General features: G+C 39.3%; 1 protein-coding gene and 1 pseudogene across 8 annotated transcripts in view; one reads left to right on the top strand and one right to left on the bottom strand.

The window, feature by feature from the left end:
* The window catches only part of ATRX (ATRX chromatin remodeler), a 297,464-nt gene that overhangs the window by 37,057 nt on the left and 244,308 nt on the right, over nucleotides 1–16,099 (top strand). The gene's annotated exons all lie outside the window — the stretch shown is intronic.
* Nucleotides 6,803–7,201, bottom strand: LOC112832647 (fatty acid-binding protein 5 pseudogene; annotated as a pseudogene).

Here is a 16,099-nt window from a genome sequence, read left to right as displayed (position 1 = left end):
CATTTTTTTTTTTTTAAAAAGTATATTTAAGTAATCTCTGCCCAGTGTGGGGCTCGAAACTCATGACGCTGATAAGAGTTGCATGCTCTTCCGACTGAGCCAGCCAGGTGTCCCCAAGTCACTTTTTTATTTTTTTATTTTTTATTTTTTATTTTTTTTTTAAAGATTTTATTTATTTGACAGAGAGAGACACAGCAAGAGAGGAAACACAAGCAGGGGGAGTGGGAGAGGGAGAAGCAGGCTTCCTGCTGAGCAGGGAGCCTGATGCAGGGCTCGATCCCAGGACCCTGGAATCATGACCTGAGCTGAAGGCAGTCACTTAATGACTGATCCATCCGGGTGCCCCTCCAAGTCACTTTTTAAAAATAACAACTTTATTGATATAAGTCACATACCATATAGTTTATCCCTTTAAAGAGTACAGTTCAGTGGTTTTAGTATATTCATAAACCTTTGTAGCCATCACTACAATATTCATCACTCCAGTAAGAAACTCCATACCAATTAGTGGTCATTCCTCATTTCCCCTCACAGCCCCTACCCCAGATCCTAACAACCATTATTTTACTTCCTACCGTTATGGACTTGTGTATTCTGAACATTTCATATAAAAGGAATCCTACAGCATGTGGTATTTTGTGACTGGCTACATTCATTTAGCATGTTTCACAGTACATCCATGTTGTAGAATGACTCAGAACTTTATTCCTTTTTATCACTGAATAATATTCCATTCATCATTCGATGGATATTTTGTTTGTACTTTTTGATTATTATTTATCATGCTGCTGTGAACATTCATGTATAAATTTTTGTGTGAGCATGTATTTTTATTTCTCTTTGTTATACCTAGGAGAATTGCTGGGTCATATGGTAACACTGTTTTTGGGGCTCCTGGGTGGCTCAGTTGTTAAGCATCTGCATTCTGCTCAGGTCATGATCTCAGGGTCCTGGGAATGAGCCCCACATCGGGCTCCTTGCTCCATGGGAAGCCTGCTTCTCCCTCTCCCACTCCCCCTGCTTGTGTTCCTGCTCTCACCATCTCTCTCTCTGTCAAATAAAATCTGTAAAAAACAAAAAACACTGTGTTTAACCAACTTTTTCAAAGTGGCTGTACCATTCACATATATATCAGTTGTGTATAAAGGTTCCAGTTTTCGGGGTTCGTAGGTGGCTCAGTTGGTTGAGTGTCTGACTTGATTTTGGCTCAAGTTATGATCTTGGGGTTGTGAGATCAAGCCCTGCATGGGATTCTCCGCTGGGCATGGAGCCTGCTTGACATTCTCTCTCTTTCTGCTCCCCCCACTCTCCACTCATGCTCATTCTCTCCTCTCTCCTTAAAAAAAAAAAAGTTTCCAACTTTTCACATCCTCACCAACTCCTCCTTTTGTCCATGTTTTTGATTATACCCATTCTGGTGGGTGTGAAGTGGTATCTTGCAATTATTTTTTATCTTGGTAAAATATATATAACATTTAAGTATATATAATATTTATCATTTTAACTATTTTAAAATGTGCAATTTAGTGGTATCAAATACATTTACAATATGTAATAATCATATATACCCAAACTCTTTTATCATTCCAAACAAAAATTTTGTACCCATCTTGGTAATTTCTTAAATAAATGGTGTTGAGTCAACTGTACATCCACATGCAAGAGAATGAAGGTTGGACTCTTAACTCCTGCCATATGTAGCTCAAAATGGAGCAAATACCTAAATTTAAGAGTTGAAACTATTACAGCTCTTAGGGGAAAACATAGGGGCTAATCTTCATGACCTTGGATTTGGCAGCGATCTCTTAAATGAGATGTAAAAACTCAGGCAACAAAGAATAGGTAATTTGAACTTCATGAAAATGAAGAACTTCGTGCATCAAAGGATGCTATCAAGAGTGAAAAGACAAGCACAGAATGGGAGAAAATATTTGCAAATCATGTATCCGATAAGTGTTTAATATCCAGAATACATAAAGTACTCTTACAACTCAGCAACAAAAAGACAACTCAGTTAAAAAATAGACTAGGGACTTGAATAGATATCCCTTTACTTTAAAAAAATTGTGGTAAAATATGTAACATAAAATTTACCACCTTAACCTTTTTTTAAGTGTATATTTCAGTAGTGTTAGGTCCATTTCCATTGTTGTGTAACCAATCTCCAGAGCATTTTCATCTTGAAAAACTGAAACTCTATTCCCATTAAACAACAACTCCCAATTTTCCATGGCATCCCTTTACTTGTAATCAGTGTCTTTATATTTAAAGTGTGTTTCTTGAAGACAACGTATAATTGGGTCTTGTTTTTTAATGCACTCCAACACTTGAGTATATCTACAGTGATAATATGACACACTCTCTTAGTTGACATATTTAGATCATTCACATTTAAAGTGAAATTTGATATATAGTTGGATCAAGATCATGTTTGCACTTGTTTCCTTTTTTTTTTTTTTAAAGATTTTGTTTATTTAACAGAGAGACACACAGCGAGAGAAGGAACACAAGCAGGGGGAGTGGGAGAGGGAAAGCAGGCTTCCCACGGAACAGGGAGCCCTATGCGGGGCTTGATCCCAAGACCCCTGGTGTCATGACCTGAGCTGAAGACAGACGCTTAACGACTGAGCCACCCAGGCGCCCTCTTGTTTCCTTTTTTATTTTCCCCTTTTTCTTTCTTTTTTTTTTTTTAAAGATTTTATTTATTTATTTGAGAGAGAGAGAGAGATAGAGAGCACGAGAGGGAAGAGGGTCAGAGGGAGAAGCAGACTCCCCGCTGAGCAGGGAGCCCGATGCGGGACTCCATCCGGGGACTCCAGGAACATGGCCTGAGCTGAAGGCAATCGCTTAACCAACTGAGCCACCCAGGCACCCTTCCCCTTTTTCATCTTTGGTTTTAATTGAACATTTTATATAATTTCATTTACTTTCCTCTTTTAAATTATACTTAAATATTTTTTATTGGTTGCCCTTAGTTTGCAGTATACATTAATATCTTAAGTCCACTTTTAAGTAACACTATAGGTTTCCCCTGCTACCTTAACATAGAGCATTCTTATGAAACCTTTCATAAGCTGAAATAGCTTGTAGTGAAGAAGCAATTACCATTAGTTTACATGGAAAAAATTTTGAGCATCCCCAGACCTGAAAAATAAGCTCTTTTAGGCTTTTCTGATACCTTAGTATACATCTTGCTAATGGAATCACAAAATGAATTGAGATAAAGCACAAATGCTCACAGACATAGTTAAAAAGGTGAGAAGCTGGGTGTAGTTCCCTGGGGAAGGAGCTTGGCAGTGCCACTATTGCTGCTCAGCATGTGCACTGCCTCTGTAACAGCCTGCTGCAAACCAAATGCTAAATGCTCTTCTCAGTTTTGTCTTCTTTCATAAAAGTGAAAATCCTCTGAATTTCTTTTGGTTGGTGAAAACAAGTACTAATGTAGGTGTTCCCTAAAAGTGAAGTGGGGCACCTGGGTGGCTCAGTTAAGCATCTGACTCTTGATTTCAGCTCAGGTCATGATTTCAGGGTGGTGAGATTGAGCCCTGCGTAGGCACTGGGTGTGAAGCCTGCTTAAGATTCTCTCTCTCTCTCTCCCTCTGACCCTCCCATCACGCGAGTGTGCTCTCTCTAAGAAAGTGAGGTGGCATATCATAAATCCTAAGGGATTCAGTATAGGGTAGGCTTTGGAGATAGAGTTCCTGATTTTCAACTAAGTAGTTGCTGGTGAAAATTATTTAACTCCCTCATCACATTCAGCAAATAAGTGCCTTTCTGAGCCTCAGTTTCTTGAGTAATAAAGTTCTCATGCAGTTTAAATCAGGCCAATGTGTATAAAATGTACATATTAAAAATTGGTAAGGTTATGTAAGGAAACCCAAGACATAAGGACCCACTAAGAAAAATTCCACCATTTACCCTAACAGCTGCTCTTCAGTAGTTGATAAACAGTGGCCTAGTAGAAACCTGCATTGGGACTATATCACATTTGGGAATAAACTCAAAGCATAACAATTTTATAGACAATTAGACTTTATTTCATATGCTTATATATTTAATATTTGTTAGCTTTTTTAAAGATTTGTTTTTTCATTTCATTTTATTTTTTTAAGATATTTATTTGACAGAAAGAGACAGCGAGAGAGGGAACACAAGCAGGGGGAGTGGGAGAGGGAGAAGCAGGCTTCCCGTGGAGCAGGGAGCCCGATGCAGGGCTCGATCCCAGGACCCTGGGATCATGACCTGAGCTGAAGGCAGATGCTTAATAACTGAGCCACCCAGGTGCCCCTTGATAGCTTTTTTTAAAAAAAGATTTATTTATTTAGAGCATGAACATGAGTTGGGGAGAGGGGCAGAGGGGGAGAGCGAGAGGGAGAGAATCTCTAGCAGATTCCCTGCTGAGCGGGGAGCCCCATGCAGGGCTTGATCTCATGATCCTGAGATCATGACCTGAGCTGAAATAAAGAGTTGGACACACAACTGACTGAACTACCCAGACACCCCAATATTTGGTGGCTTTTGAAAGAATTTCTTAAAATTTCACTTGACCAAGGCCATAAGTTAGGAGATTTTCAACACTTTATTAACTAGTAAACATGTAATAAATAAAGGAGATGTGGAAAGAATCTGTTGGATTAGTGAAAAGTCAATTACCACTTTTTAACTTAGAAGTGAAGTTAGGGATACTAACAAATAAATGAACTGTGTATTTTATAATGCATGTAAACAATTTTAAAACTAGAAACACATGCACATATGAGTAATTTCTTGAAGTAGATTGTCTTGAAAAATCTCAGGAAAATGATATTTTTAACTTAGTTTGAATTATATATATCCAATCTTCATTTTATAAATGAAGATAATTTATAACTTTTCCAGCATGAAATCAGTGAATTTATTTTATCACAAAAAGGTAAAAGAAAAAATATCAGTTGTAATCTTGTCATCAGATAACACCCACTATTAACATTTTTGAGTATATTTTATTTTAACATTTTTATGCATTTTTTTAAACATACATTTTAATTTGGTATGGGGCTAAGAGGCAGGAAGGGTACCAGGGCAGAGTCTGGGATCAGAAAAATGTAGTAGAGTGGCATTAAGTCAAGCGGTTGTGTCAGGGGAGGCAGCCATCTGCTGGGAAGGGTCAGCCTCAAAGTATTGATCCAGCATGGCCTCCACCTGTCCCTCTTCATAGTCCAACACCTGGAACCTGGAGCTGTCTGCCGTTCCCCAGATCATGGCTGAAAGCACTCGGCCAGACTGTGGACGGAATAGGCCCAGGATTCACTTATTGAGAGCCACAGCGTGGCCCAGCTCATAGCCTATACCCAACAATGGCTGGGTCGCTTCTTCCACCACCACATCTGCCTGCTGCAGCTGGGCCAGGTCCCCCTCATGGATGAGCCTGTCACCCCCAGCAGCCTCTTACCTGAGCTCGCCCAGCTAGGTGGCTACCATGTGCTCTGTGAGCACCCCCTTGAAGCACCTCAACTGAGACACGATCTGCCCCTACAGTACCTGGTCCTTGCATCTACCATGGATGCTCCTGCAGAAGTACAGGGCCCTGTGGCCCTGCTGGCCTGGCTCCCTGTGTTCCTGTGTTACGCCAGTGCTGCCCTTGCTCCCCTCCCCATGCCCTATGTGTTTTTAAGACATAGTTGCAATCATATTTCATGTACAATTTATAGCCTGCTATTTTTTGGTTAGCATTGTTGCATGAACTATTTTCTATATTGTAATTGAACTTTTCTGAATTTTTTTAAAGATTTTATTTATTTATTCATGAGAGAGAGAGAGAGAGAGGGAGAGAGAGGCAGAGGGAGAAGCAGGCTCCCAAGGAGCAGGGAGCCCAATGCGGGACTCGATCCCAGGACCCTGGGATCATGACCTGAGCCGAAGGCAGATGCTTAACCATCTGAGCCACCCAGGAGCCCGAACTTTTCTGAATTTTTTTAAAAAAAATTTATTTTGAGAGAGAGAGAGCGAGCAAGCTAGTGGAGGGGCAGAGCGAGAGAGAGAATCTCCAGTGGACTCCCCACAGAGCGTGGAGCCCTGGAGCACACTGGAGCTTGATCTCACCATCCTGAGATCATGACTTGAGCTGAAATTGAGAGTCCAGTGTTTAATGGACTGAGCCATCCAGGTGCTCCATTTTTTGAATTGTTTTTAATGACTGGTAAGATATTGTATAACTTATGCATACCTGTTTACTCAGTATTACACATTTATAGATTTTTTGCTGTTGTAAATAATTCATAGATCATTATCATTTGTTATTAAAATTAATTTATTTTCTTCATCTAGATTAAATATAGGCAGAATTATTCAAGATAAGATCAAAGGCTTTTTGCCAAGTTCTTTTCCAAATCCCTGTATTACCACTGGACATATGAGAGAGTTTATTTCATAGCACCTTGTCCTACAGTGAGCAGTCGTTTTTCCCTTAAATATTTCATAGGCAACCCCCCCATATTTAACACCTTGTAGCATTTAATAAAGTTGTAGTTTCATATTCATTTCTTCATGTATGTTATTTACTTTTTAGATGAAAATGTTCACAATTTTTTCAAAAGTACTGTAAGGGGGTCAGAGCGAAACATTGCTTTATTTTTTTTAGCACATATTTATCTACTAACCAAAGGGATGATCCTAATAAAGTCAGTTCTTGGATAGTTGCATGTAAAATGTTTGTGATAGAGATAATTGAACATAGTAATGAATTAAAAAAAGATGCATTTGCTCATTGAACTGAGATTATTTTAACAGCTAATTACTCTCTAAGGTGATGGTGGGATTTTTATTATACCTTTTCATGTATCCCAGTGACATTGTTCATAATACATTCCATTATTAATATCCTAATCTTCCACTTTTCTTATTGTGCTTTCCTTCTAATTCCATTCCTGGTGTTAAGCCAATATACTATTTGTAAAGTTGAAGACATTCTGAGTTTTTCTGCTGTCAGCTGAAGTTTCCTCAAATCTCTTTCCCAGTTTACAAGAAAACTTTAGAAGTGCTCTCAGTTTTTATGGTGTTAGATTTGCTACCAGAAGTGTGACACAATCTGGCTTGGCCATTGTACCCATTTTTCACAGTGCCGCTCCCATTTGTACTTCCTTCATATATTCATGACAGTCTTTACTCTTCCTTCATACATTCCTTAAAACCATGTTCCTGTCAGCTGCTGAATTGTAGCCATGGTGGGCATGGGGAACAGGGTCTGGTGCAGGAAGCAAGGCACTTGGTCTTGGGAAGTGTGCTTTGCTTGACACCTTCTAATCCCAACCCCCATACCCCCAATCCCAACCTCCATTCATCAGTTGATGGGTACTTGGACTGCTTCCATATCTTGGCTATTGTAAATAATGCTTCTTTAAACATAGGGGTACACGTATCCCTTTGAATTAGTGTTTTGTATTCTTTGGGTAAATACCCATAGTGTGATTGCTGGATCATAGGTAGATCTATTTTTAACTTTTTGAGGAACCTCCTTAACTGTTTTCTAGAGTGTCTGCACCAGTTTGCATTCCCACTAACAATGCATGAGGATTCCTTTTTGTGCACATCCTTGCTACCACTTGTTTCTTCTGTTTTTGAATTTAGCCATTTTGACAGGTGTGAGGTGATATCTCATTATAGTTCTGATTTGCATTTCCCCGATGATGAGTGATGTTGAACATCTTTTTTTTGTCCTTTGGCCATCTGATTGTCTTCTTTGGAGAAATGTCTATTCATGTTTTCTGGTCATTTTTTAATTGGATTATTTGGTTTTGGGTGTTGTATTCTTTATATATTTTGGATACTAACCCTTTATCAGGTATGTCATTTGCAAATGTGTTCTCCCATTCCTTAGGTTGCCTTTTAGTTTTGTTGATGGTTTCCTTTGCTGTGCAGGAGCTTTTTATTTTGATGAAGCTCAGTAGTTTACTTTTCCTTTGTTTCCCTTGCCTCAGGAGACCTATCTAGAAAAATGTTGCTACAGCTGATACCAGGGACTTTACTACCTGTGCTTTCTTCTGGGATTTTAATGGATTCCTGTCTCCCATTTAGGTCTTTTATCCATTTTGAAATTATTTTTTGTGTGTGGTTTAAGAAAGTGGTCCAGTTTCATTCTTTTGCATGTACCTGTCAAGTTTTCCCAACAGCATTTGTCGAAGAGACTGTCCTTTTCCCATTGGATATTCCTTCCTGCGTTGTCGAAGATAATTGACTGTATAGTTGTGGGTTTATTTCTGAGTTTTCTATTCTGTTTTATGTTTCTATTTTTGTGCCAGTACCATACTGTTTTGAGAACTAGAGCTTTGTAATATAACTTGATATCCTGAATTGTCATACCTCCAGCTTTATTTTTCTTTTTTAAGATTGCTTTGGCTGTTCAGGGTCTTTTGTGGTTCCATACAAATTTTAAGATTTTTTTGTTCTAGTTTTGTGAAAAATGCTATTGGGACGCTTGGCTAGGTCAGTCAGACTTTGGGCTGTGAGTTCAAGCCCCACGTTAGGCAGAGCTTACTTTAGAAAAATATTTGTTTTTAAAAATCAGTGTTGTTGGTATTTTGGTAGGGATTGCATTAAATACGTAGTTTGCTTTGGGTAGTATAGACATTTTAACAATATCTTTTAATCCAGTCCATGAGTGTGGAATGTCTTTTCATTTCTTTGTGTCCTCTTCAGTTTGTTTCGTCAGTGTTATATAGTTTTTAGAGTATAAGTCCTTCGCTTTGTTGTTAGTTCCTAGGTATCTTTATTTTTGGTGCAACTGTAAATGAGATTGTTAATTTTTCTTTCTACCACTTCATTATTGGTGTATAGAAATGCAACAGATTTCTGTACGTTGGTTTTATATCCTGCAACTTTACTGAATTCATGTATCAGTTCTAACAATTTTTTGGTGGAGTCTTTTGGGTTTCCCATATAGAGTATCATGTCATCTACAGGTAGTGAGAATTTTACTTCCTCCTTACCAATTTGGATGCCCTTTATTTCTTTTTCTTGTCTGATTGCTGAGGCTAGGACTTCCAGTACTATGTTGAATACAAGTGGTGAGAGGGGACATCCCTGTCTAGTTCCTGACCTTAGGGGCAAAGCTCTGTTTTTCCCCAATTGGGGAAACTGATATTAGCTGTGGGTTTTTCATATGTGGCCCTTATTATGGTGAAGTACATTCCCTCTAAACCTACTTTGTTGAGAGTTTTTATCATAAATGGATGTTATACTTTGTCAGATGCTTTTTCTACATATACTGAAATCATCATGTGGTTTTTATCCTTTCTTTGTATTGATGTGATATATCACGTTGATTGATTTGTGAATATTGAACCACTCTTGAAACCCAGGAATAATCCCACTTGATCATGGTGAATGAATTTTTTAATGTAGTGTTGGATTTGACTTGCTAGTATTTTGTTGAGAATTTTTACATCTATATTAATCAGGGATATTGGCCTTCAGTTTTCTTTTTTAGTTGTGTTTTTTTCTGATTTTGGTATTTGCATAATGCTGGCCTCGTAGAAAGATTGTAGAAGTTTTCCTTCCTTTTCTCTTTTTTGAAATAGTTTGAGAAAAATAGGTATTAGAAGAAAAGGTGGCAGAGGAGTAGGGGACCCTATTTCAGCTGGTCCCGGGAATTGAGCTGGATATCTACCAGACCACTCTGAGCACCCACGAAATCAGCCTGAGATGTAAGAAAATAGATCTGGATCTCTACAAAGAATATCGCAGGTGGTTGGTTTTGAGGTACGAGGCGGGGAGCCATGATTCCGCAGGTAGGTATCGGAGGATAAACAGCAGTGGGAGGGAGCCTGGCCATGGGGATCCTGCACCGCCATTGAGCGATAGCCTCACACTCTGGGGACGGGCCACAGACTCGCAGACTGGTAGCGGCAGGGAAAGGACTTTAGGGCAGCCCCCGGGTCAGAAACTCAGAGCAGTGGGGTCGTGCCTGCGAACTGGGAGCAGCTGGCGGTTTTAGAAACACATGGGCAGAGATGTGCCCTGACCTGGAGGCAGGACTGGGAGCGCTGCAGAGGGCCGCACAACCCAGGACGCTGCAGTTTATAGCAGCAGACAGAAATGGAGACAGTGTGGCCTGGAGAGCTCACTTAAGAACAGACTACGATCTCTCTGCTCTGAGGCAGAGGGTTGGAAATGGTCTCTTCTGCTCTGACTCTTGGAAGAGACGTAGAAAGCCGCCAGGGAAAGCCACCAGAGAACAAAAGCCCCCAAAACTGATTCTCGCTGAGCCCATCCCCCACCACAGGGGGGCTGGGCAACCCAAACAGGGTTGCCTGAGTAACAGTGCGGCAGGCCCCTCCCCCAGAAGACAGGCTGGGAAAACAAGAGGCCAGCAACCCTAGGGTCCCTAGAAAACAAGTGCATCTTGCTTTGGTTCTGGTCAATAATGTGGACTCTATACATTCCCTCAACCACCCATCAACAGAATGACTAGGAGGAGGAACCCCCAAAATAGGAAAAACTCAGAGATTATGACTTATGCAGCAGATTTACAAATGGATGCAGATATAACCAAGATGTCTGAGATGGAATTCAGGCTAGCAATTGTGAAGACAATGGCTAGAATGGAGAAATCAATTAATGGCAACATAGAGTCTCTAAGGGCAGAAATGAAAGCTGAATTGGCAGAATTTAAAAATGCTATCAGTGAGATTTAATCTAATCTAGATAATCTAACAGCTAGGGTAAGTGAGGCAGAAGAACAAATAAGCGACCTGGAAGACAATTTAATAGATAAAAAGGGAAAAGAGGAGGCCAGGGAAAAACGACTCAGAATCCATGAAAATAGAATCAGAGAAATAAGTGATACCATGAATCATTCCAATGTCAGAATAATTGGAATCCTGGAGGGAGTGGAGAGAGAGCGAGGACTAGAAGATGTATTGGAGCAAATCGTAGCTGAGTACTTTCCTAATCTGGGGAATGAAACAAACATTCGTGTCCTAGAGGCAGAGAGGACCCCTCCTAAGATCAAGGAAAACAGGCCAACACCCTGGCAGGTAATAGTAAAACTCACAAATCTTAGAACCAAGGAAACCATCTTAAGGGCAGTTAAAGGGGAAGATATTCCTTATGTAGAGAGGGAGGAATAACGTCAGACCTATCCACAGAGACCTGGCAAGGCAGAAAGGCCTAGCAAGACATATTCAGGGTACTATACGAGAAAAACATGCAGCCAAGAATACTTTATCCAGCAGGGCTGTCATTTAGAATGTATGGAGAGATGCAGAGCTTCCAAGACCGGCAGAAACTGAAAGAATATGTGACCACTAAGCCGGCCCTGCAAGAAATATTAAGGGGATTCTATAAAAGGAGAAAGACCCCAAGAGTGAAATACAACAGAAATTTACAGGAACAATCTATAAAAACGTCTTCACAGGCAACATGATGACAATTAGTTCATATCTTTCAATAATCACTCTCAGTGTGAACGACCTAAATGCTCCCATAAAATGGCACAAGGTTGCAGACTGGATCAAAAGAAGGACCCATCCATATGCTGTCTACAAGAGACTCATTTTGAACCTAAAGATACATCCAGACTGAAACTGAAGGGTTGAAGATCCATCTTCCATGCCAGTGGCCCTCAAAAGAAAGCTGGGGTAGCAATTCTTATATTAGACAAATTAGATTTTAAACTGAAGTCTGTAGTTAGAGACACAGAAGGACACTCTATTATTCTTAAAGGGTCTATCCAGCAAGAAGATCTAACAGTTGTAAATATCTATGCCCCCAACATGGGAGCAGCCATCTACGTAAGCCAACTGTTAATCAAAATAAAGAGTCCTACTGATAACAATACATTAATTGTAGGAGACGTCATTCCTCCACTCTGAGCAATGGACAGATCATCTAAGCAGAAAATCAACAAGGAAACAAGAGCTTTGAATGATACACTGGGCCAGATGGACCTCATAGATACACACAGAACATTCCACCCTAAAACAACAGAATATTCAGTCTTCTTGAGCACACATGGGACTTTCTCCAGAATAGACCGCATACTGGGTCACAAATCAGGTCTCAACAGATACCAAAAGATTGAGATTATTCCCTGCATATTCTCAGACCACAATGCTTTAAAACTGGAACCCAGTCACAAGAAAAAATTTGGCAGAAATTCAAACACTTGGAAGCTAAAGACCACTCTGCTCAAGAATGTTTGGGTCAACCAGGAAATCAAAGAAGAACTTAAACAATTCATGGAAACCAATGAGAATGAAAACACATCAGTCCAAAACCTATGGGATACTGCAAAGGTGGTCCTAAGGGGGAAATACATAGCCATCCAAGCCTCACTCAAAAAAAAGAAAAATCCCGAATTCACCAACTAACTCTACACCTTAAGGAACTAGAGAAAAAGCAACAAACGATGTCTAAGCCATGCTTTAGAAGAGAAATAATTAAGATTAGCGCAGAGATCAATGAATTAGAAACCAGAAACACAGTAGATCAGATCAATGAAACTAGAAGTTCTTTCTTTGAAAGAATTAATAAGATCGATAAACCACTGGCCAGATTTATCCAAAAGAAAAGAGAAAGGACCCAAATTAATAAAATTATGAATGAAAGGGGAGAGATCACGACTAACACCAAGGAAATAGAAACAAGTATTAAAAATTATTATCAACAACTATATGCCAATAAACTGAGCAATCTGGATGAAATGGATGCTTTCCTGGAAACCTATAAGCTGCCAAGACTGAAACAGGAAGAAATTGACAACCTGAATAGACCAATAACCAGTAACGAGATTGAAGCAGTGATCAAAAACCTCACAAAAAACAAGAGTCTGGGGCCTGCTGGATTCCCTGGGGAATTCTACCAGACATTCAAAGAGGAACAATACCTATTCTACTGAAGGTGTTTCAGAAAATAGAAACAGAAGGAAAACTTCCAAACTCATTCTATGAGGCCAGCATTATCTTAATCCCCAAACCAGGCAAAGACCCCATCTAAAAGGAGAATTTCAGACCAATATCCCTGATGAATATGGATTCCAAAATCCTCAACAAAATCCTAGCTAATAGGATCCAACAATACATTAAAAGGATCATCCAGCACGACCAAGTGGGATTTATCCCTGGGATGCAAGGGTGGTTCAACATTCTAAAGTCAGTCAGTGTTACGGATCACATTAATAAGAGGAGGGAGAAGAAACATATGGTCCTCTCAATTGATGCAGAAAAAGCATTTGACAAAATACAACATCCTTTCCTGATTAAAACTCTTGAGTTTAGGGAGAGAGGGAACAGTCCTCAAGTTCATAAAATCCATCTATGAAAAACCCACAGCGAATATCATCCTCAATGGGGAAAAGCTGAGAGCCTTTCCCTTAAGATCGGGAACACGTCAAGGATGCCCATTCTCGCCACTGTTGTTCAACATAGTACTAGAAGTCCTAGCAACAGCAATTAGACAACAGAAAGAAATAAAAGGTATTCAAATTGGCAAAGAAGAGGTCAAACTCTCTCTTTTCACAGATGACATGATACTTTATGTGGAAAACCCAAAAGAGTCCACCCCCAAATTACTAGAACTCATACAGCAATTCAGTAATGTGGCGGGTTATAAAATCAATACACAGAAATCAGTTGCTTTCTTATACACTAACAACACAACTGTACAAAGTGAAATTAGAGAAATGATTCCATTTACAATAGCACCAAAAACTATGAGATACCTGGGAATAAACCTAACCAAAGAGGTAAAGGATCTATACTCTAGGAACTACAGAATACCCATGAAAGAAATTGAAGAAGACAGAAAAAGATGGAAAAATATTCCATGCTCATGGATTGGAAGAATAAACATTGTTAAAATGTCTTTGCTACCCAGAGCAATCTATACCTTCACTGCCATCCCGATCAAAATCCCAATGACATTTTTAAAGTGCTGGAACAAACAGTCCTGAAATTTGTGTGGAATCAGAAAAGACCCCAAATTGCCAAGGAAATGTTGAAAAAGAAAAAGCTGGGGGCATCACATTGCCTGATTTCAAGCCATATTACAAAGCTGTGATCACTAAGACAGCATGGTACTGGTACAAAAAAAGACATATAGACCAATGGAACAGAATAGAGAACCCAGATATGGACCCTCAACTCTATGGTCAAATAATCTTCGACAAAGCAGGAAAAAACATGCAATGGAAAAAAGACAGTCTCTTCAATAAATGGTGCTGGGAAAATTGGACAGCCACATGTAGAAGAATGAAGTTTGACCATTCTCTAACACTGTACACAAAGATAAACTCAAAATGGATGAACGACCTCCATGTGAGACAGGAATCCATCAAAATCCTAGAGGAGAACATAGGCAGTAACCTCTTTGACATTGGCCACAGCAACTTCTTTCAAGATACATCTCCAAAAGCTAGTGAAACAAAAGCAAAAATGAAGTTTTGGGACTTCATCAAGATCAAAAGCTTCTGCACAGCAAAGGAAACAGTCAACAAGACAAAGAGGCAATCCACAGAATGGGAGAAGGTATTTGCTAATGACACTGCAGATAAAGGGCTGGTATCGAAGATCTATAAAGAACTTCTCAAACTCAACACCCAAAAAACAAATAAGTCAAAAAATGGGCAGAAGATATGAAAAGACACTTCTGAAGAAGACATACAGATGGCTAAGAGACACATGAAAAAATGTTCATCATCATCAGCCATCAGGGAAATTCAAATCAAAACCATATTGAGATACACCTTACACCAGTTAGAATGGCAAAAATGGACAGGGCAAGAAACAACAAATGTTGGAGAGGTTGTGGAGAAAGGGGAACCCTCTTACACTGTTGTTGGGAATGCAAGTTGGTACAGCCACTTTGGAAAACAGTGTGGAGGTTCCTCAAAAAATTAAAAATAGAGGTACCCAATGACCCAGCAATTGCACTCCTGGGTATTTACCCCAAAGAAACAGATGTAGTGGAAAGAAGGGCCATATGCACCCCAGGGTTCATAGCAGCAATGTTCTCAATAGCCAAACTGCTGAAAGCCGAGATGCCCTTCAGCAGATGAATGGATAAAGAAGATGTGGTCCATATATACAATGGAATATTACTCACCCATCAGAATGGATGAATACCCAACTTTTACATCAACATGGATGGGACTGGAGATTATGCTAAGTGAAATAAATCAAGCAGAGAAAGTCAATTATCATATGGTTTCACTTATTTGTGGAACATAAGGAATAGCATGGAGGACATTAGGAGAAGTTAGGGAAAAATGAAGGGGGGCGGAAATCGGAGGGAGAAATGAACCATGATAGACTATGGACTCTGAGAAACAAACAGGGTGTTAGAGGGGACGGGGGAGGGGGGATTGGTTAGCCTGGTGATGGGTATTAAGGAGGGCGGGTACTGCATGGAACACTGGGTGTTATACGAAAACAACGGATCATGGATCACCACATCAAAAACTAATGATGTATTGTATGGTGACTAACATAACATAATAAAATAAAAAAAAATAAATGGGGGACTCTTTCCCCCTTTCAGCGTTAAAAAAAAAAAGAAAAATATGTATTAACTCTTAATTGGTAGAATTCGCCTGTGAAGCCTTGTGGTCCTGCACTTGTGTTTGTCGGGAGTTTTTTAATTCCTGATTCAGTTTATTTGCCAGTTATTGGTCTGTTCAAAGTTTCTATTTCTTCCTGTTTCAGTTTTGGTAATTTATATGTTCCTAGGAGTTTGTTGATTTCTTGTAGGTTGTCCAATTTGTTTGCATTATAATTTTTCATAATCTCTAATAATTGTATTTCTCTGGTATTGGTTGTTATTTCTTTTCTCTCAGTTATGATTTTATTAATTTGAGTCCTTTCTCTTTTTTTCTTGATAACTCTGGCTAGAGCTTTATCAATTTTGTTGTTCTTTTAAAGGAACCAGCTCCTGGTTTCATTGAACTGTTCTATTGTTTTTTTTTTAGTTTCTGTATCTTTTATTTCTGCTGCTAATCTTTATTTCCTTCTGCTGGTTTTAGGTTTTGTTTTTCTTTTACTAGCCCTTTTAGGTGTAAGGTTAGTTTGTTTATTTGAACAATTTCTTGCATCTTGAGATATACCTATATTGCTGTAAGCTCTCCTCT

The sequence above is a fragment of the Callorhinus ursinus genome, unplaced genomic scaffold (assembly GCF_003265705.2).
Source record: "Callorhinus ursinus isolate GAN/ISIS: 27379988/994484 unplaced genomic scaffold, GSC_fseal_2.0 scaffold40, whole genome shotgun sequence".
NCBI classification, from domain to species: Eukaryota; Metazoa; Chordata; class Mammalia; order Carnivora; family Otariidae; genus Callorhinus; species Callorhinus ursinus.
The sequence above is the reverse complement of the archived record's forward strand: the minus strand, read 5'-3'. Positions and strand labels throughout refer to the sequence as shown.